Raw genomic sequence first — 22,159 nt, 5'->3', positions numbered from 1 at the left:
TGACTTCTTAACTTCCTATTTGCCAGATTTTATTGATGCACCAGTTTACCACATTCCTCAGCCCCATCAATTTTCATTACATATTCTCATATATTTTCCTTGATTGAAATGAAGGCATGTTTTAATTTGTATTAAAATACAATTCCTTTCTTAAACAAACCATACAATTGAAAGTATAATATTTAATTTACTAGATAAGCTATCTAGTGAGCAGAACTGATCATCAAAAAATGACAATATGAGAAGTGATATTTTTCAGCTCAGACTATGAAACTAAATATTCTAGACAAAGAGAAGGCAGAAGAGAAAAACAGCAAAATGGACTTTCAGAGAATAGATTTAAAGTGTTGTTCCAAGCTAATTTTCATTCCATAAGTTTCTTATCTGGAAAAGGATTGTGCATCTTCTTAATTTTAAATATAAGTAAGTCTTTTGGTGCTGTTGGCATTGACTATAAGCAGAAGACTTAGTAGAGCTCTTTCAAGTATAGTTCAGTGCTGTTCAAAGTATATATTTAAGAAACTGAAGGGTATTTTTAGGATCTATAAGCCTTTTATGGATAAGTATGCATTACCTAATACAGCTTTACTGAATTTTAATATTTGTAACTGAATAACACCTAGTCTTAAAAAATTCATTAAAATGGCAAGAAACTTGAATAGTAATTGTAATTTGACATTAGTTCTGTCTCTGTATCCTTATCAAGTACTTTATTCCCTACTTCTCTGTGCTGTTCTCCCAAGCAAGGAGAACTTACGCTCTCTGAGCAACAGAAGTATTAGCTTCTGATTTGACAGACACACTCTGGTGTTTATCACAAACATATCTCATTGAGGATTGAATAATTAATTCCAGCCAGGCAAATTACAGGTTGAACTCTGATCTCTTTTTCATATTAGTGAAGCATAACACTTTCATATAAAAAGTCAGAAGTCTTCAGGCTTTTTTCTACCATTATAGAGATTATAACCTCCTCTCAAAAAGGCAATCACTGTAAAGAAATACAGAAATTCACCAGAGCATGCACATGGTTTGAGAAAATACTTATAGAATGGAAAAACTGTGAACAGATTCTTTTGCATCTGTGTTTATATTAAAGTGCTGTAAATAAATGCAGGATACATTGATTCAAATATGCCAGTTTGGCAGCCTGCAGCATGTAGAGCACTAGTTTTAAATCAAGTTTAGCTGACATTGCACAGTCAGTCACTGCAGAAAGTTGTCACAACAGGAAGACAATTAAAGAGATTTATAGTTCTGGTTTCCAATCAGGTCAAATGGTAAGATAAAGAAGGGGCAACTTTACTAAACCGTTTTCTAAACACTAGGCTAGAAAATGCTGAGTTAATCCCTCTGCCAACACTGAGAATCTTGGATGTAAGGATCAGAAATTGCTGTTTCAAAGGGGAATAAAGAGCCTCTCTGATGTCGGTGCAAAGAATCCACGTTCCTCCAGACTCAGAGTGTCATGGCAGTGTTTTAAGAAACAAGTGCATCAAGTTTGCCTATGCAGAAGAGCAACATATGTTAGTTCTACCTCTTCATTTTGTGGCTACTCTCATGTACCAGTGCATGGCAAGGGCTGACAAGAACTGACTCTTTCTCTGTGAGATGGTTGTGCCTACTGCAGTGGCCTGGTGGGTGTGGCAGGTTTGGGCCAGCTTCTCGTATTCATTTTGCTATCTGTGCACATGGTCTAGCTGCTGCAGGTTTAAATCTATCTTGGATATGTCTTCATTAAGTCGTGGTCACAGTGACTGGAATTCATCCTTGACCAGATATTGACACCTGCATCTGAGCTAATCACTTGGCACTCTCTTGGTTATCAGTCTCCATTAAAGTCAGTGAAGAAAAATGGGCAGCTTTAGAGCAAAATTTATCTTATGCTAAAGTAGGCATTGGAGATAGGTGAGATGAATCACATGCTGTGAGTGTCTCTTTGAGTCTGTCAATTAAAGCAGCCTAGGTGTGAGCATCGACCCTGAAGACTTCTTGAAGCAGGTGAGATGAATCTTCCCTCCCAGGCTGCAGAATCAATCTACTTAGAATGGAAGAGTGCCTCCTGGAATTTTTAGGTGGATTATTCTCCTTTTTCAAGACCAGTGCAGGACCCTGCTGTGTTTGTATTAAGGAAGTTAGTTTTCCTATGTGGGCAAAGCACAAAGTTGTCTGTCAGAATGTCTAACCCACAGTGCATCAAATGCACTGACACTAGGAATCAAGAACAGAGTAGGTGAAGTGGCACTGAGTCCCTTAGACTCCTCCAGACTCATCAGCAGGCACATAGGTGTGAAGAGTATTGTATGGTCAGGAGTAGGCTGTACAGAAAAAGAAAAGGATAACTGTGTCAAAGAAGAGAGGATCTTTGTTTTTAACTTCCTAACACACTGTTTCATACCTTTTTCTGAAACATCTGCTACTTTCTGCTGTTGAACAATGATCCCAGACAAGCCTAGGATGAGAGGTCCGTTTAGCCTGGTCTTCAGCAGTATAGGACATGTTGCATATTGTCTGAGGAACAGTTTCTTAAAAAAAATTATGCTCGTTCTGAGCTCAGCTGTCTCCACTTCTCTCTGACTAGGAGAGCTAAGATTGCATGGGTGTCAAAGGGTCCATACACTCACCAGCTTTGCTATGCCTGTGTAGGCTGAATGTCATGAAAAATATTATGCCTTCTGCACTGCTTCTCCTGGCTGCTGAGGCATTGTTCTGTATGCATTTACTCTGTATTTGACGTTATGTTTTCACAGACAAACATGTGAAAGCACTGTTCTAATTTCAACTAATTAATCCAGATGTCAACTGCACAAGAATTTTCCCCATTTGCAAAGGAAGCTTAGGGAGGGTGTAAAATAAGTAAAGATCAGCACAAATCTTTTCTTTTTCTATTTGACACCTTCATGAAAGATATCTAATGCAAAAATTGCAGACAGCACAATACTAGAGAAAGAAATACTTGTATGAAAGTGGCTTTTTTTTTCTAGAAAAATATATGTGCATATTTTTGAGTGCAATTATTTAAAGCAGAAGAAAATCAATTTCAGTGGAAATATTTTCATGTAAAAATACAAAGTAGAAAGACAAATTCCAAATCTCTGCAAATGAGAAATGCACTATCCAGTTTACAGTTCTAGCTGTAAAAAACCAAATTTGAGTCAAGGCTTCCAAATAACCATCCACATTCTGGTTTCTTCTTCTCAGGATGCAGTTCAAGTTAAAGTTGTTCCTAATGACTTGGAGCAGTAGTTTTATCAAGTGGTATATTTTGGAGGTCTTATGGCCAGCGTTTTCTTTCTATGCAAAAATTCATAGGTAGGTAAGTAAGAAACTAAGGCTTTAAATCAAGCATGGTCTGATAGTAGGGCAGTTCTGGGTGCTTAACCCTGGTTAGTGCAAAAATACAACTCATGAGAATTGTTTATTGGCAGTGAAAAATAATCCTCTACAACATTTCTTTATAGTGGGAAGTATTTCTGAGTCTTTAAGTATGCTAGGTGTCCTTAGATTTCATGTTACTTTAGTGTCTTCAAAAACCTCACTTTGATAAATTTTCAACAGTTTTATCCCTGCCAAAATCTGCAAGATTTCTCCTCAGTGCAGGAGGGTGTTGTTTGGTTTGAAAGCAGGGGAATCCCTGGTTGCTGTATCTGAGTGAGGCATCCCAGGGTCCCAAGGGTTTTTATTCATCTAACTTCATGTTCAAACCCAGATGGCTGTGCTGTACTCACCCTGTATGTGGAAACCCAAGATATCTGTTTTACTGTAAGTTTAATATTCTAATTTGTCTCAGAGAAGTAATGCTGCCATTACTTAAGAGAGACCTCTCTTTCCTGTCCCACTCTCTCCTATTTTTCTTCTCCCTCTTCCCTCCACACCACAGGCCACTTTCAGAGGAGTCAGCTGTTTGCAGGGTCTTGTAAACTCCCTTATGACTGGAAGGGCTTCCATGTCTTTGAAATTAATCTGTCATTAAGAATTATTGGTATAACAGCTGAAAATATGGTTTGCTTTCAACAGACTAATTTATGTTCGTCTCTATTTTTCCAACCTCCTCCTTCCATCCTTTGTGGCATACTCCCTCCTTGTTTTTGCAGTTAAAAATATAATGGAGAATACCAGTCTTCACCAGGCTGGGTTTGAATTGCCTACTTCAAGCAGGCCAAGCCTGAGAGAACAGTAATGAAAAACATAAGCTGCATTCTTGTTATTTTCATGAAACAGAGAGTAATATAAGAGAGTGTCTACAAAAATCTGGTTTTCAGAATCAATAATTTTCAAAATATTTTATACAAAAATGATAAATTCACTTGTTATACACAAATAAAAATATGACTGGTGGTTCTCCAGAAAAAGCCACTTTCATTTGATATTTACTTGTATAAATTCAAATTGTGGTTATAAACAACCATGTCTGTTACGTACATTTATTATCCTGGAATGCTCTGATGATTCCTGGGGAAGGTCTGTCTGTGTTCAGAGACCTGCTGTCATCCCTCTAAATTCTGATCTGCTTCTGTGTGAATAACCTTATGCTGTCTCTCAGGAGTAAATGCCAAGTGGTAACTCTCATCAGCTGAACCTTTGGAGGCCTGCATTCCTCAGCATCATTGAAATCACAAAGGCTTCCTGCAGGTGATTTTCAAAAACCTTGAGGCTGACTCTTATCCTCTTACATTCACAGCATGACATATGCCATAGGAACACAGTTCTGCAAATGTGCTCTAAAATTATTCGATTTTGCAAAATTTTCCCTCAGCTGTAAAACTGAATGCCTTCATTACCACATGGCTAGTTTTGCAAAGGCAGCAATAAAGATTTCTTAAAAATAATCTAAAGAAGATTGCTATATACTAAAATAGGCAATGTATTCAGTCTCTTTTATCTTGGTACTTTGATAGACAGCAGTGACTGATGTGTCTCATTGGGAAGCTAAGAAAATCACTTCCCCAAAAGTTTAAAGGTTCCATTTGATATTTTATAGTTCTTTGAGGTATCTGTTTTTACATTCAGATACTTAAAAAATATTAAAAAGAATGACTGGTTCAAAATAAAACCTTACTTATGTTTTGATTCAGTGTAATGGTTCAGGGAAACTTCAGAACTTTTCATGAGGAAAAAAAGGAATCAACTTTGTATTTTAAATATAACAAAAAGTGGTTCAAAGCTTTGAAATACCAAGGAGCTGCAGGGGAGGGGAATCAATGAGCAAAGGCCAGCAAGGATCTGTTTAATGATAATGAGTTTACCCTATAGTTCTGTGTTCTTTTCAGTTTCTAATCTTCTGTATAAAGACCAGAAAGCCTCCAGATAAAATCATAATATCATATAATCAGTGGGAATTGCTCCAAATCAGTGAGAGATCAGTAAAAATAACTCCAAAGAGCCCAAGTTAAAATATCATGTTGAAAAATTAATTGAAATCTTTTGAAAGATGTGAGCTTATTTTTCACTATATGAAATTTAAAATTTCTGCTAATTTTTTTTCCAATACCAAAAAATGTCTTGAGTCTTGTTCCCTTCATATAGTCAGCAGTGAACAACCCTGTTCTTGTAACCCAAATCTGTTCAAATCTCATTTGACTGCCTAAATAGAATAATTTAGATGGATAAATGCTTCAGATCTTTTCCTGTAGGGTCCATTGTGGGTAATGTTCAGGATGGAACCAGAGGTGCAATACTGCATCCACATGAAGGATTGGCCCTAAATGCTAATCACTGTCATGAGGACAATCACTGGGAAAAAATATTTGGTTCTTTGGGTGATATTCTACAGTAGAACTGACCGTGCCTTCTGTGATATTACTGTGTTCTTAGGAAAGAAAAATTAGTTTTCTATTTACAGCAAAATAATGTTTTACATTATCTGAAGACTACTTTGTGAACCAAATTAATTTGGTCTAATAGAAGATTTTAAATGCCACACAGAAAATGTAGCACCTGATACAATATCCAGGAAAAGAAGCCACATCTTTTGTGTTTTTGGAAATCTGTTCCACCTTTGGAGAGAAGCTACGGCACATTTCTATAAAGCGACAAATAAAAGAATGAAATACCACATTCAGAAGTGGTATGGAGGAAATAGCTTGATAACTGATCTGCAGCATTTTGCTGAGAGTCATAGCTGATGGCTGTCTATAAAAAATTATTAAAAACATTAATAGGTTCAAGAGATGAACTCTGAATACCGATGTACTTTCTTGCATGGTTGTATTGCCATGTCAAAGAGGTAAAGGAGTTAAGTGGTTCTTTTGAACATCAAACTTTTTCTTAGAGAAAAATAAAATAGGACTGCAATTGCTTGTTTAAATTTGGATGCTCTGTGTGCTTCCTCAGAGAAGAAACTATGGTTTTAGAAATACTGAACTAGATTTTTGCCTATGTTGATACCATGAGTCATTTCTGAATGCCATCAAGTTCCAAACCAAGATATGTTTTGCACTGTGGGACAGAACAAGGTTGTTAGGCACCCCTGGGAATTTATTTTATTGTTATGCACATCACAGGGTCATCTGGGTGTGTCATTTCCAAAAGAAACAGCAAAATAAAAAGCTTCATATCTGCCAGATTAAATTCCCAAAGCATATTAACCTTTATTTCATCTAAGCAGAGTGAATTTTAGTTAAACAATGAGCGTCATTTTATACTGAGCACTGGCTTTCTGAGTGATTTACACTCTGAAATGGAAAAAAAAAAGGCTCTCCCTGAAAATGATACTTTGGGACTTAGAATGAAATTAAAAAAAAAAGAAAAAACAAACAAAAAACAAAACCAAAAAACATGCAAAATAGAGAAACCCTGTTATGTAGGGAAGCACAAAAGAGCTGCAAGGGGAACTCAGACTTGAGTCATCTCTAACATTGATTACAGTGGGGTATAGGGAATGCTGTTCAGTATTGGCTGAAGACAGAAAAACAAAAAAAATTTCGAGATTTGCCTAAATTTCTGGTGGGATGGACTGCGCCAAAGGTAAGAGCTGCTCTGTTTACTGTGCTTTCCAAATTTTGTCAGTGCAAAGAGACTTCTAGCACCTTTGGTCTCTTATAAATGTACATGAACAGTTTAGAGACGGTCGTTTGTTATCAGTTCATTTGCTGGGTGTTTGTGTTTGTTTATTTTTGGGGTTTTTTCCCAGGAGAGGTGTCCTTCACATGGAGGACTATTTTTTATATTTTCAATGAGGCCTTTAAGAGCTTCACTGCAGTACACATAGCATGTGCCTGGCACAGGAGCAGTGCAAACAGCAGATTCTGAAATGAAGACTGGAGACAGAAATATTTGAGCTTGCCTCTCTGTTTGCTGCAATGTGTTTCCGTAGCAACTGGATGCTATAAAAAGGCTCTCTCTAAATATATTGCATGTGCTTTTCTTATTTTTTATAATTTTTCTCTTCTAGTTACCAATTTCTATAAAAACAGTGTCATGATGTTTTGTTTATTCACACTTATGAAAGTGGTTTTGTATTTTTTTATTATTATTAACAACATAAATTTTAACAGCTTATATTACCAGAGAAGATAGAAAGGTAAATGATGAGTCACTGTGGCAAATAAAAATGTAAATTCTGTCCATGAAAAAAACAGTCAAAGTGAATATGTAGATCAGTTAGTATCAGATAGAGATGTTTTTTTTCATACAGATTTATTTTTCATGCCCAGTCCACCACTTGCTGTTAACTATCCTCTGCGATCCTAGTTTAGCTTCCATTCAGACACTGCAACATAAATCAGATGTGGCAGAGAGCTTCACCTTTCAGTGCTCTGTGCTGCATGTGAGAGCCTGGATGCTTCCAGGCAGACAGAAAACAGTGCCAGTGCGAGCCAGAAATGACCCATCAACTGAAGTTCAAGCCATTTAGTTGTGCTCTTTAACTGCTAACAAAACAGCCCCACCGGTGTGCCAGGGGTTAGCTAATGAACCACCACTGCCTAGCTGACAGCATCCAACCCTGCTGTCCTCATCCATGACACCTGCTCAACCATCAGACACTGCCACGTGCTGGGGATGGAGTAGGAACCTTGGCCATCATTTGTTTGAAGAATTAGTTGGGAGTTTATCAACTCTGTGACAAAGAAGGAATATATACACCATTGAAAGAAATGGTGTGTCTGTGTGTGTGTATAAATTGCCATGATTTTGAAAAATTCACATAGAACTGGAAAAGTAATGAGAAAAAGTTATGGAAAACTTGTATTCAACATGCCTCCTACAAAAGATGAAAAAGGATCCTTAAATTTCATACCACACACTGTATTCCTTAATGATTGTACAAATGTTAACGGCGTATTTGGTAATGTGAAGATGATTAAAAGGTCCCTGAAACCTTTCCATGATTTTCTTAGGATTTGAGTAGGTCCTAAATATTTAGAGAACAGGGAAAAGCCTCAGGTATCACCCTATTATTCCCTATTCCATTTGTTTAGGTCCCCCACCATTAATTCTTCTCCAAAAGCATAATACCATAATGTAGGTAAGATGATAAAACATCTATTACAAGTCCTTAATAATAGAAGTTACATTAATATTGTGTGAGTTGTCTCCAGAGTCAGAAATTAAACTGTTTTTACTAAACTATTGGACAAATAAAAAAAAATTAAAATATAGTCTGGTTTGCATGTATTTTACTAAACTATTGGACAAATAAAAAGGGACAACACTCCTGAGGAAAAAAAAAAAAAAAAAGAATTAAAATACAGTCTGGTTTGCATGTGATTTAACAAAAATGGCTTCAGAAAAATTTTCACATCCTTCAACTGTGCTTGAAATTTGTAGGACAAATTATATCTGAGCAAGAAGTTGGAACTACACAGTGGTATTCCTCAGGGTTTTGGTATTGGAACCAACACTGTTTAACACCTTTGTCAATGTCATGGACAGTGGGATTGGGTGAATCTTCAGCAAGTTTGCCTGTGACACCAAACTGGGTGGTGTGGCTGATGTAACTAGAGTAAAGGGATGCCATCCAGAGGGACCCGGACAGGACTCTGGGACTCTTGGGAGGGGGGACTGTGCAAACCTCATCAAGTTCAACAAGGCCCAGTGCAAGGTCCTGTATGTGTGTACAAGCAAACAAGCACAGTACAGACTGGGCAGAGAATGGATTGACAACAGCCCTGAGGAGGACTTGGCAGTGCTGGTGGATGAGAAGCTTGACATGAGCAGTCAATGTGTGCCCACAGCCCAGAAAGCCATGTCCTGGGCTGCATCAAAAGAAACATGGTCAGCAGGGCGAGGAGGTGATTCTGTCCCTCTGCATGGCTCTGGTGAGACTCTGCCTGGGTTCCAGCTCTGGGATCCCCAACATAAAAAGGCCCTGGACCTGCTGGACAGTGTCCAGAAGAGGACACAAAGCTGAATCAGAGGGTTAGAGCACATCTCCTTTGGGGACAGAGAGCTGGTGTTCTGGCTGGAGAAGAGAAGGCTGTAGGGAGACTTCATAGCAGCCTTCCAGTGCCTAAAGGGGGCTGACAAAAAAAACCAGTATTTACAAGAGCATGTAGTGCTAGGATGAGGGGGAATGGCTTCAAACTCAGAGATAACAGTTTTAGATAAGATACTAGGAAAAAATTATTTATTATGAGAGTGGTGAGACACTGGAACAAGTTGCTCAGAGCAGTTGTGGATGCCCTATCCCTGGAAGAGTTCAAGGCCTGGTTGGAAGGGGCTTTGGTCAGCTTGGTGTAGTGAAGGGTGTCCCTGCCCATGGTAAAGGGTTTGGAGCTAGATTATCTCTAAGGTCCAACTCAAACCATTCTCATTCTATGATTCATTCTGATTTAGACATGTTGATTGCTTGAATTCACTTAGTAGTTAAAATGCCAGAAAACTACTATTCTTCTTTGTTGCAATGATTTTTCAGGAGCTATGTTTGCCTTTTTCTGAGGCCCCTTGTGACTCTATTCCATGCCCAAAGCACAATATATTTCAGTAGATTGCTGTGGAAATGAGCTTTGCTTCTAGTAACCAGTGACAATGCTCAAACATGCAGTTCTCAGTATGTCACTGAATCAAGTCTATCTCTTCAGCAGCTGTCATGTGTAGTGAAATGTTTAGCTTTTTGTCAGTGTGCAACAGGGATCTGTCAGACGTCTCACTTCATTCAGCCACTGCCTTCACTCACACAGACTGCAGAAAATGGGTGTTCACAATCACTGTAGAAAGGCAAATTGTGTTGTGAAATCTGGTACGATTATTTTACCATAAGACCCTGGCCCAGTAATATACTTGAGAACAGGATTCAGTAGTACCCACAGCAAGTGATTAATATGGGCTTAAAGCTAGCAAGAGAAATGCTTATATAATCAATCATTCTCAGAAGGTTTTCTGATGACCTATTTCAGCCAGGCAAAGTAATTCAGTTTTAAACCGAATGTTGAAATATTTCCAACCAAAATAATGGCCAATTCATGCATTTTGAATATGCACTAATATAAATTGCTTCAATCCATGCTGTAGATAAAGTCTAAAACAAATGTTCCTTATAAATGTCTCAGTGGACGTGAATTAGATGCGTGTCAGTGTCCACTAACAGAAATAAAGTCTAGCAGAAAAATGACTTAAATAAAATAAATAGTGAGGTAATTAGTCTTCAAATGTCCATCCAAATGTTTTTCACTGGACATAATATAATATAATATTTTCTTTAATATAAAGGTTAATATTATATAAACCTATATTATTTATATAATATTTATAATATCACATAAGCCTACATTATTGGAAATAAAGTAAATAAATGAATGTAACAAATGACAGCACTGGTCAATGATAGGGATAAAAGATCTGAAGTCCTGGAGTAAGCCCTGCTCTAGCAAAGTGATCTAGGATGGATATTGTACACAGTCTTGCTCTGTGTCCTACAGATCTTGGAAGAATATAAAGATGAGATGAGCCTTTCCTCATTTATTCTGTTCTATTCCATGCTTGGCTTCCTACTATAAAATTTACTTATGCTCCCAGTGTCCTAACAGGCTTAGAGGTTACATTCAAATTAAGAAGAACTAGTGAGGAACTTGGTCTCAAGGATAAAGTGGGGCACTGCCCATGGCAGCTTGTAGCCCTCTGAAGCTGGGACTGGCTATAGCATAGCATCACCCCAGAGTCTCCACATGCATGAAGAAGAAAGTATTGCAGCTCCACAGCAGTTCTGGGTAACAGGAGGAAGCCTCCAGCTGGGGTGACCCTCTCAGGTCCTCTGCTGCTGGTTTAGAAAAAATCGGGCAAAGCAGAAGACTTGGCCTTTTGAGGGCGCCGCTAGTTTTGGTGTCAGTGCTATTCACATGATCAGCCCCTAACACAATTGCTTGATGCTTTGCAAGCCTCTGGAACACACAGTCTAGGAGCGATGCTGCCAAATCAGCAGAAAAATACAGATTAAAGATTTTTTACTGTAGGTGTCTTGTACTACATATGTTTTTCTGTCAGAAAAGAGCAATTTATCCTATTTCATGCTAATTAGAAGAAAGTAGGACAACCACTTTCTTCAGTTTAATGTTTCTAACAACTAATAGTGAATTTTTAATAGATACTGATTGAGTACCTAAGATTTAACTTCTCACATCCCTGGATTAAATTTTCAACAGATACTGACTGAGCAAGACTCAAGACTGCATCACTAGAGTAAATTCCATGCCAGTATAATATTCACTTCCAGAATGTTACTGTAACATGAAAGTCGTTCAGTAAGGAATACAAATCTAAATAGGAACCTGGCATTTTTTAATGAAATGTGTGCAACAGTAATATGCTGTGGAGAGGTAACACCAGGTCCTCCACTGTGTCAAAGGAGATGAACCAGTCTGTTCTAGCTGACAGCAGGGACTACAACAGCTGTTGATAGGCAGCTGGCTGTGAGTCCTCTCAGTTTTAGTAATCCAGACTGTAAGCTTCCAACATGAGTAAATGAAAGAGTGAGAGAGAGAGCCAGATGCTTTTCCTGACTTAGTCATGCTACCTGAAGATGAGGAGGATGAATTGCGCTTGGATGTGCTTTTCTTTCTCCTTGGCTACATAAGGAGTATTAAATGAGAAGTGTAGACCACCTACCAGACATTTAGGTGTCCAGCTGCACTTCTGTGCAATCAAGACTATAGCAATCATTTTGGGAGGCCTCTTTCAAATTTAATCTCTCCCAGGCTAAGCTTGGAACTGGTTTTAGTTAATTTTTAAATATTGTTATAATTTAGCGGCAAACACCATACATTTGTAAGCAACGATTAACAGCATAACATTTGTGCCTTTTCATTTAAATCATTGCCAAAACTTCAAAAAGTTAATGAAATAATAATTCAGTAAGATTTGTTGTAATTCAGCTGCTATAGAAGTAGCATGTGCATTGTGACAGCTCCATTAAAAAGTGCCAGATTGAGTCATTATGGTAATTATTACCATAAGCTAACTACCTCAGTTTAAGGACATGTTTAAGGTTATTTAGGTCAAGCTCATAAAACAGAAAAGTTGACTTTTGATGAAACTTTGGCTACATTAGTTAAAATGTTTTTAAATCACTAAAATGAAAACATGTTGAAGTAGAAAATGGGCATTTTCTGTCTCTGCTTTTCCCTCAAATATAATTTAGATGTATTAATTCAGTTATTTGCCTTGCTCAGTAACAGACCGTTTGAAGTGGCTTTACTGTAAAAGTGATTCTTTGATATTCTTATTTAAAAAATCCCAATAATTATAAGTATCCTTCAATGATCTTACAGCATTGGTGGCCTTAGACTTTCAACAGTCAACACTGAGTGGTTTTCTGCATCCACTGGTTCATATCAGCTGTTCTTCAGGGAGTCTGTGGGGTTATGTAAGTTAAAGTTTATTGAAAATAAAATCAGAGCCTGATTAAATGTCCAATAGTCCTTTATAACCCTCTTATTGGAGAAACAAATCCAAAGAGAAGTGCTGTCAAGAAGTGTTGTGAGTTAACAGCGATCCCTTGTAGGATTTCTCATGTGAACATTTTCTAAATGAACCTCAATGCAGTGCCTTTATGGCTGCTTTTATATTCTTTATCCTAACTTCTCCTAGCAAAGTTTACCAACAAATCCAGGCAGAACTAGGATCTGGCCCTCTAGGTGTGGGTGGATTTATACCACAAAGGTCATGGGAGAGGGAGTAGGTTTGTGCTAGTGGCCAACAAAAAAGAATTGCCACTGGAGGGCAAAATTGAAAAGAAAAACTAGAATTTCAGCATTTTGACAAGTTTTATTGATGATGTTCAAATTTCTGTATTGAATTTATTTCTATTGCCCTTTTGTCTGAAAAGAAATAGAGTAACTTATAGACTCCTGGTTATGAATTTATTACGTACATGTATAGTTACAGGGTAAGCAAGTCTTGATGCTCAGTATACATGATGCCTGCATTTGAATGTACCTTGTGTCTTTGAGTTTGCAGGTACCAGTTCAGGCAGGGGAAAGAATCATTTATTGTGGTAAAAGTGGTATATATCAACATTTGCTCCAGTTTTGCGTGCTCCGGTTTGATCCTGGAAGTACCATGAGATAAGCTTCTGATTTGTAAGGCATGTTTAACCACCTCTGCAATATGTCTTGTGCTGAGGTGAGGAGCCTGCAGGAATTCAGTTCTGTTCTGCTCATTCTTTGAATTTTTACAGCTCAGAATAAAATGAGCCTCTGTCTAACATCACAGTTTTCAAACTGCCTCATGCCAGAGGCTCTAAACGAGTTCAATATCCCATTTTTTTCTTTTTCAGCTTTACAAGAACAGTAAGCACAAGCTGACATTAATGCAATGCACATTTTCAAACATTTACAACTTTTTTTAAACTAGAGCTACTGTGTTCAATTAATGCAAGGTTTAGAGTAGCTGCTTCTTCTCCTAAAGCTAGAGGGAGGGCAAGCCTTGTTGTGTCATGGAATGTTTGCATTGTCAAGGTGGTGATGGAAAAGGTCTGGGTGTCATTAAAAAAGTCAAAAACTATGCTCTGGTTTTTGTTGTTTGTTTGGGGTTTTTTTCCCCTAAAAATCAAGCAAAAAAAAAAAACAAAAAAAAAACAAACCCCAAAGCCAAAGCAATAAACAAAACCGCAATAAAATACAAAACCACCTACGAAAACCAAACAAAAACCCAAAGCAAATAAACAAAACAAAAACCCAAAAAAACAAATCCAAAATCTTGAGGACAGCTGATTGTACTTTGTAGTTTGGATTAAGAACATTTGTTTGTTTTGGGGTTTTTTTATTTTAATCAATACCTGGTATGTTTCTGTGCATTCAAATGACAGGTAAGCATATCAGGAGTTTTATACGCCTCCAAAGAATGTCTCTGCCCGCTGCTAGCAGGTGCGTGACCTCAGCAGAGCCCTTTCTTTCCCCTTTCAGAGCGCTGCTCCTTTCCCCTCTGGAGCCGCTGGAGCAGGGCTGTCCGTGCCCGGCGCGGCTGGCGCGGGGCTGCTGCGGCATCCCGGGACACAGCAATAACAATTGCCTCCTCCTGATTGCTTCCGGATGTGCATCCCGCCGGAGAAGCCCTGAAATCCCCCGGGCATATGAACCACCGGGCAAATGATGATGATTGCTGGTCTGGAAAGATTCGTGGCACCTTCAGTGACAGAAAAGCCTCCTTTCTTCAGATGCGAGGCTGCTCAGAACTGATAAACTGACACAATTTTGAGTTATTCTGAAAAGTTTGCTGAGTACTTATAAGACCCTCAAGTTTCAGGAATATTTCCAAAATTATGCATGAATTTATAGCTTTTTTATTTTTTGCTCTCTTATCCCAAGTTTCTTTTTTGACTCGATTTCTGTTATAATTTCATTGAGCGACCATGGCTGAACAATAAATCTGTAGTAATGTTGTCTTCAAAATATGCTAAGCTTTGTCTTCTAGGTGGTCAGGACAAAGATGAAGGAGGGAATCTTGCTGGACATCCTCTTTTTTTCTCAAGCTGAAGTCATTAAATCTTGTTGTCACTGAAGGTAAGACCATTTAATGTAAATACAACTTCTACCTGAAACCTATTTTTGATAAATTAATAACAACAGGAAAACTTTTGCACCAGACTCTGTAGGCATGGGTAAGCCTTTAACATGCCTAAGGACTTTTTTTTGAGCAAATTATATGGTGTTTTTGAGCTATTTACATGTGCTAGTATTTGTTAAATTTTCAGATACATCATGCTTAGCTGAAAGTGACAATATTACAAGGCAAATATGATGCCAAATGTAAATATTCTGATGCAAAATTAAGAGTCAGCTACAAACACACACCACATATATCTAAATACATTGAGTATTTTGAGGGTGTTTTTGAGAACAGCAGTTTCCACTCCTCATTCTTTTCAAAGGCTGTCATTCAAATAACCTTGAGAGGAAATTATTATTTTCTGTCATTCTGCTGCTCTGAAAGAAGGTGGTTGCAGCTACATACAACTCTTGTTGTCTGTGCCCCTATGGGGCCCCCTGTAGCAAGGGGCTGGCTGTTGGGGCAGATTTAGAGCAACCCTGCTTCATCATCACAGGAGGAAAGGTTTTCAGCTCAGAAGCACTGGCATTTTTCGGGGCCTTTCTGCATTCACCAACAAAACAGTTGTTCTCCCTTGCTATTTCCAGGGTTTCTTGTCCTCTTGGCTCTCTGGTCTCTGATTTGTGGTTTCATGCTCTTGGCCATGTAAGGATTTGGGGGTGTGTGGTTCCGAGGAGTACTCAACCCTGACAACATACTCTGACTTGGATTACTGTTACCAAATGTCCAGAGAATCAGATCTGGTAGGGGTTTGGGTTTTTTTAATTTTTTTTTTTTGTTTGTTTGTTTTGCTTTGGTTTGGTTCAGGTTTTTGTTTTTTGATTTTTTTTTTCTCAAGGTTATAGCTTGTGCTATATGTGTGCATTTCACTCTTTATTTGAGTTGATAGGCTCAGGCTCATCTGTAGAGTGCAGTGCCATAGGCTAAGGTCTGTCCAAAGTGACATTTCTCTGTTTTTCAGAGAACCTTTAGACTCCACACAGAGATCAGTAAACAGACCGCTCTTTGAAAAGACCAAAAGCCCCACCAAATCGACATGCTCTACCCTGTGGCTACAGACAGCTACAAATATATTTAAAATAAAAATACTGAAATGTCTTGCTGTTCTCTTGTAAGAACATGCACCCCTCATAATGGAAAGCAATGTGCCCTTTGGACATGTGTTCATCCTAAAGACATTGTCTGTAGAATTCCTAATCTTTCATTTAATCAGTTAGCTCCCACGTTCTTCCAAGTAAAATAATCATGTGTGAACATATTGCTTCTAGAACCAGGGAGCTGTGCATAATATCATTCAGTGTCATCTAACAGCATTTTGTCATTTTGTCATTCTGTGTTTGCAAACAAATTCTCTCAGTGGCAGCTATAGCAATACATTACATTTGTATGCAGAAATATAGATGATACCAAGTCCCTGTCAGTCTAGGTTTCTGTGGAAGTTTGGGTACCCTAGGCATACAAAGGACCTCCTAGGAATTACTGTATACCATACCAGAACATTTATTGGTTAAGGCTTTCTGTAAAACTGGAAATATTTCAGCTGCTGTAAAAAGGAAATAATTTTCCTTTTGGAAAAGCTTTCTTTGATAATAATTCTAGTTCATGTTTCAATAGCATCAGTGTTTCCACTTACGGTCTTCCCAGTACAAGACAGCAGCTGCAGAAGTTCCAACAAAGGGCTTAAAAATAGTTAAGGGACTGAAGCATCTCTTCTACTGAGAAGCATCTCTTCCATCTTTTCCATTGAAAAGCTGAGAGAGTTGTGATGGACAGAAGGCTCAGGGGCATCTTATCAGTGTGTGCAAATACCTAAAGGGAGGGTGCAAAAAGGATGGAGCCATGCTCTTTTCATGGTGTCCAGTGACAGGACAAGAAGCAGCTGGCACAAACTAAAGCACAGAAGGTTCCCTCTCAACATTGAGAAACGTTTCTTACTATAGGTGACAGAGCATTGGCACAGGTTGCCCAGATTGTGGAGTCTCAATTTCCATTTGGAGATGGTCCTGAGCAATGGACTCTTGGTGGCCCTGCTTGAGCAGTGCTGGTAAGCAGATGCCCTCTAAAGATTCATCCTAACCTCAGTCATTCTGTGATGAATGAGACAATGTCTTACATTTCTAAATATATACTGTAAATATTTTTTTTGCTTAGCTTGTTATTGTCACCACTCCACCTTTGTAGCTTGCCTTCATCAAAAGGGCAGTCAAAATCAGCTTAAGAGGTGTGAAGCAAGAATTTATTGAGATAGAATATTTCATTCAATTATATTTTAAAAAATGACTATAGATGGCAAAAATCATTGTTTCTAAAAAAAAAAAAAGAAAAAAAAAAGGATTCTTTATCATCAATTTGTATAAGTTCTGCTTTTGTGAGAGTGCCCAAATGATTGGTGCCTGCTTTCAATGACCAAATTGCTGGAGTTAAGTTATGCCCATATGAGGACAGCAGTTTTTGAAACAGTATTAAATCAATTGAAAGAAACAGGTGGGATTTCCTTTGAAAACAAGGAATGCTCTGATGTTCTCACATTTTGAAATATCAGATTTTTGTCATGTACTCTCCAAAGGGAAAGAAAAGCCATAACCTCCAGAAATAGTGGTCTATTATTTAGGCTAAGTCTGAAAATGACAAAGTTCCAGGAGTGGAAGAGAATTAAACATCCATTAGTAAATATTGGCATTTACAGTTTTTCCTTGCACATCAATTATTTTAGACCTGGCCCATGTATTCTGATTATTTCCTGCTCCTCTTTTTTTCATGCCTTTTAGGACTTGCTCACAGTTTTCTGCTACATATCAAGGCAATATTACAAATTTCTGAGTCAACCTGGCCCCACTTGCTTCTTTATTGCAATCAAATCAATCTCAACAATTCCTGATCCTGGAGGGTTTTTGCATGTTTTTTAAAGGAGGCCAAAGTAGTAAGGAATACTTGACCTTTCATGTAAAGTAATAGCTAAAAGACTACAGCTAATGGTTACAACTTATTTTTGATTAAGTTAAACAAAGAAGTATGAAAGGCATTAAGTACCCACATGATAATAGAATTACTCCATCTTCTAGAGATATAATTATTATCACAGCACCTCCTTCCGTCTACAATCTGGTACATTAGCAATAGACTAAACACACATATGCATTGCCAGTTGCTCTGCTGTTTGAGGGAAAGCTGCTCAGTTACCCAAATGTTCTTTCCCTTCAGAGCTTATTTTCTGCATTTGCTGCAAAAAGCTTCATTTAATTGCATTTCAATTACAACTAAATCTTAATTTCTTTGTCATGCTTCTTGGCTTTGTATCTGTATGGTAAATTTTGGGAAACTAAAAGTCAAATCAGGTCAATTACTTTTTAAGATACATTGTTTGTATATACCTTTAAAAGAAAGTGACCTTTATTTGCTACGTGTGATATTCTTAGCTAGATTCATTGTCTCTGGGCAATTTAAAAAGCACCGTTTGGAAAAGGATTGAAAGAACATTCGGAAAAGCAATGGACCATTTCTGTCAATTTTTCAGTTATTCAGAAGCTGACTTGAATGACATATGCACTTATGTGAAACCTCCTCAAAAAATTTATGAAAGGAGCAGAGCAGAACAAAGATGTTAATTTTACAATATTTGAAAAAAGTCAATTTTTATATACTGACAAGTTCCATTAAAACATTGACATTTTCAACAAGCAATGTGAATTTTAAAGAAAGGTTACAATTTTTCAACAGCTTTCTACATGAAAAACCCTATGTATTGTGTACATTATTTTAATTAGAATCTGAGAATCACTATTTTGTGTTTTATCAACAATAAAAAAGTTCTAGTTTTTCACACAAAGCTAGTATATGAATAGCATATGAGTGTTAGTCTCTGCTCTAAGCCACTCATCACATCAACACACTGTTCATAAAGATAATTTTATATCATAATAATTGAGATCATAATAATTTGATTTTAAGAAAATAATCATTAAATCACCCTTTAACAAAACATAGGGTTATATTTTTGAGGTTTCCCTGTGAATTTATATTCATTTGTAAAGGCATCTGTCTTTGACAGTACATGTATTTGTTGCTTAGCAAACTGTGAAAATGACAGACAGTGTTGAAAATCCATATCAGGTCAAAAATGGTCTCTGCCTGGGATTTTGATTATCAAGAGGTCCCTTTTATATTTGTACCACTGCAGGACCAGCCTGAAATATTTGGACCATATTTAAAATTGTTAGGAGCTGTACAAACAGGGGACAGTGAGATAATTCTTATTTCAGCATAATAATAAATTCAGATAGATAAATCCATTCCTCCATTTATCACTTCTTTACTACGACTTCTAGTAGAAATTGACCCAGATGAACTTTATTTCATTATAAACTTGGACTTCTCATTCATATATAGATAATTTCTGCCTTTGCTACTTATGGTTAGGGGCAGATATTAGACGTTTTATTGGATTACCATACTGTTACAGAGCAGCTCCTAAATTTTTTCTTATAAGACTCTCATGCAGTGACTGTTGATAAGTCCATGCCTTTGAAAGGTTTACCTTCCTGCTGGTTTAAAAAGACATCTCTTGCCCTCCTAGTTGCACAGTGGTACCTGGCTGTCTTGTAAAGTCACTGTGACACAAGCTGACTCAAGTCAAATGAAACCGAGCCCCTTATAGCAGGATAACATTTATAGAGATCTGTAATCTCTATGAATTTGTTTCCTTTGCTGCTGGCAGCCATGTGAGCTTGCCTGAAATCACCATCCTGACTGGGTTTGCTTGAAACCCACAAATTCCATTCACTCCCTCTTTGAGACATAAAACAAGCTCAGACAAGTAGTGAAAATAGTTTTTCCTGAATCCGCTATCCCAGAAAAATATATTCTTGGTCCTTATCTCTGTGTTTGCACTGAATTTGCTGTGGATTGCATGGAACACCACACAGAGAAGATAAGAACCTGCATTAATCCTGTGACTGTTTTTGCTGGTTGTCACTTGTACTGAGACCAGGCAGCTGCTGGATTTGCTTCCATGCCTTGTTTTCTGATTCCAAACCTAGGAGTGGGCTCCAGGTGGCAGCATGGGCACCGTTTCCAGAGCAGGCAGAAAGGTTTGGCAGGGAAAGGTTTCAAATTTTTTAGTCTTTCCTGTTCCCAGATGAAATGTGCAATAAAAACACAGCTGAAGTTTAAGTTTTAATTCTTTTTTCAGTTTTCTTCATTTGTATTATTCTTAGAATAATTCTGTGGCAACTTTAATTTCTCAAAAGCACGTTTTCTCACTGAAATTCTGTAGTTACTGAACCAAACTGAGCTAAACCTTAAGATAAAGGTATTGTGAAATATTTCCATGTAATTTATAAAATGAATTATTTTAAAGCAATTTTTTTAAAAAGGACTATTTGGGTTAAATCATAGCTGGTTTTTGGGTTTATTTCCTCAGAAAATTCTAATCATCTTTTTGCCAAATATTGGAGTCCTGCTCATTGCAGAAAGATTGGCAGAGAATCCCTGGGTCCTGAAACCCTCCATCTGCAGTTTCAGGTACAATTGCATGCATGTCCTTAAAACAGCCCAGACTATTGTGTCATGAAGACCAAAGAGCCCTGGACATTTATTGTGGGGATATGACAATCCCAGCTTCAGGCACAGAGCAAAGGTCTGAATCATGTTCAGATTGATGGGGATTAGGAAAGACAATGACCAAAGGAAAAAACAGCAAGTAATATAAAATGTATATGTACGGTAATATGAGGAAAACCTGCTGATAATGGCTGCTTGTTACATACAAAAGACACCTGTAAGGTTACAGGCTTTAACAATGTTTTTACACACTAAGAAAGGAACTCTGCATTTCAAATTCTTGTGCATATTGATTTGAACCCTACATGGTCTCATTCCTGATCATAAGTCTGCTTTTTACATTATATTGACTCCCTTTCAAGCACTCTGCAGGAATCTCCTCCTCCCTGAGGCAGAATTTGCTTTAAATACCTCCTCACATCTCCTTGCTATTGCCACAAGATAGCTCAGAGACAGAAATTCACATTTTCCCAAGTGTGCCTACTCTTTCTCTCTATATGGAATATTCATTATTGAAAAGCAATGTCACCTCTTTCTTGTTTCTGTTAGCATTAGGAGAGACACATTTAATACAATTTTACACACACAAAGTAAAACACGTTACATAAAATTCAAGAAAGCTTTTATGTTCACTTAGAAGAGGCAAGCAACTCAACTCTCTTTTCAGTTACAGAGAGAACCAAGTGGGAAAAGAGCGTCTGCTGGGAGAAAACTTTACACACTAGAAAACAGAAAAAATAGTCTTTCTTTGGTAAAGACTTTAAAAGCAGTATTAAAAAAAAAAAAAAAGATTAAATTGACAATACTGAATTTCCTATTAACAACTCAATTCCCAGTTTCTAATTCCAGGTGTTATGGTGCCAGATAATATATTTTTCTACAAAATAAATAACAGAGATATGAAATCCTTGCAATTTCAGTTTGGGTTTGTTTTTTTTTTTTTTACGGCAAGTAGTATTAAATCAGCAGTCATGGGAGTTGAAACATGAAGGCTAGACACAGCTAGTTTGAGTTATTTTTTCAGAAGATGCAATTTTCAGTCAAGCAGCCCTTGAATCAGGTTCATTAAATGAATCCATGCTTTATTCACTCATTAAACACATTAATGTGCTCCATTTCACATATTGGAGCTTTGCCTGTTTCTATTTGGGGTAGCCCATTGTGAGGGCTGCTCTCTGATCTAACCTCCTGCATCATTATGGGCTTTTTTCACCTTCCATCCCCTGGAAGATCTATCTGGGTATCTTCTGACTCTTGCAGATCTCTCCCCATGGAGAACTTTCTGTCTTAGTTACTCTCTCTTAGGATTAGTACTCAAATAAGGCCTAGGAAATAGACTCCAAAAATGATTTGCTTTATCATCTGACTTGGTGATATCAAAACTGCTTTTGACTTTAGTAAGTAGATTTCCTGAACCAGAGCTAGCTCAAAGACTAAGCTTTATATCTTAATTCTGAAACCCTTCATTAACTCACTTCATGGATGTGCAGATGGACTAATTTTTCTTGCTAGCAGAGCAGAATAAATAATAAAAATTTGCTTTTCTGTGCATGCATGTTCCCAGAGCCTTTCTGTGCTCAATTTCAACAAAGAATCGCCAAAATGCAAAAGTCAAACC

Source organism: Pyrgilauda ruficollis, unplaced genomic scaffold (genome assembly GCF_017590135.1).
Source record: "Pyrgilauda ruficollis isolate IOZ18807 unplaced genomic scaffold, ASM1759013v1 scaffold19, whole genome shotgun sequence".
NCBI lineage: Eukaryota > Metazoa > Chordata > Aves > Passeriformes > Passeridae > Pyrgilauda > Pyrgilauda ruficollis.
Note: the sequence above shows the minus strand (reverse complement) of the source record.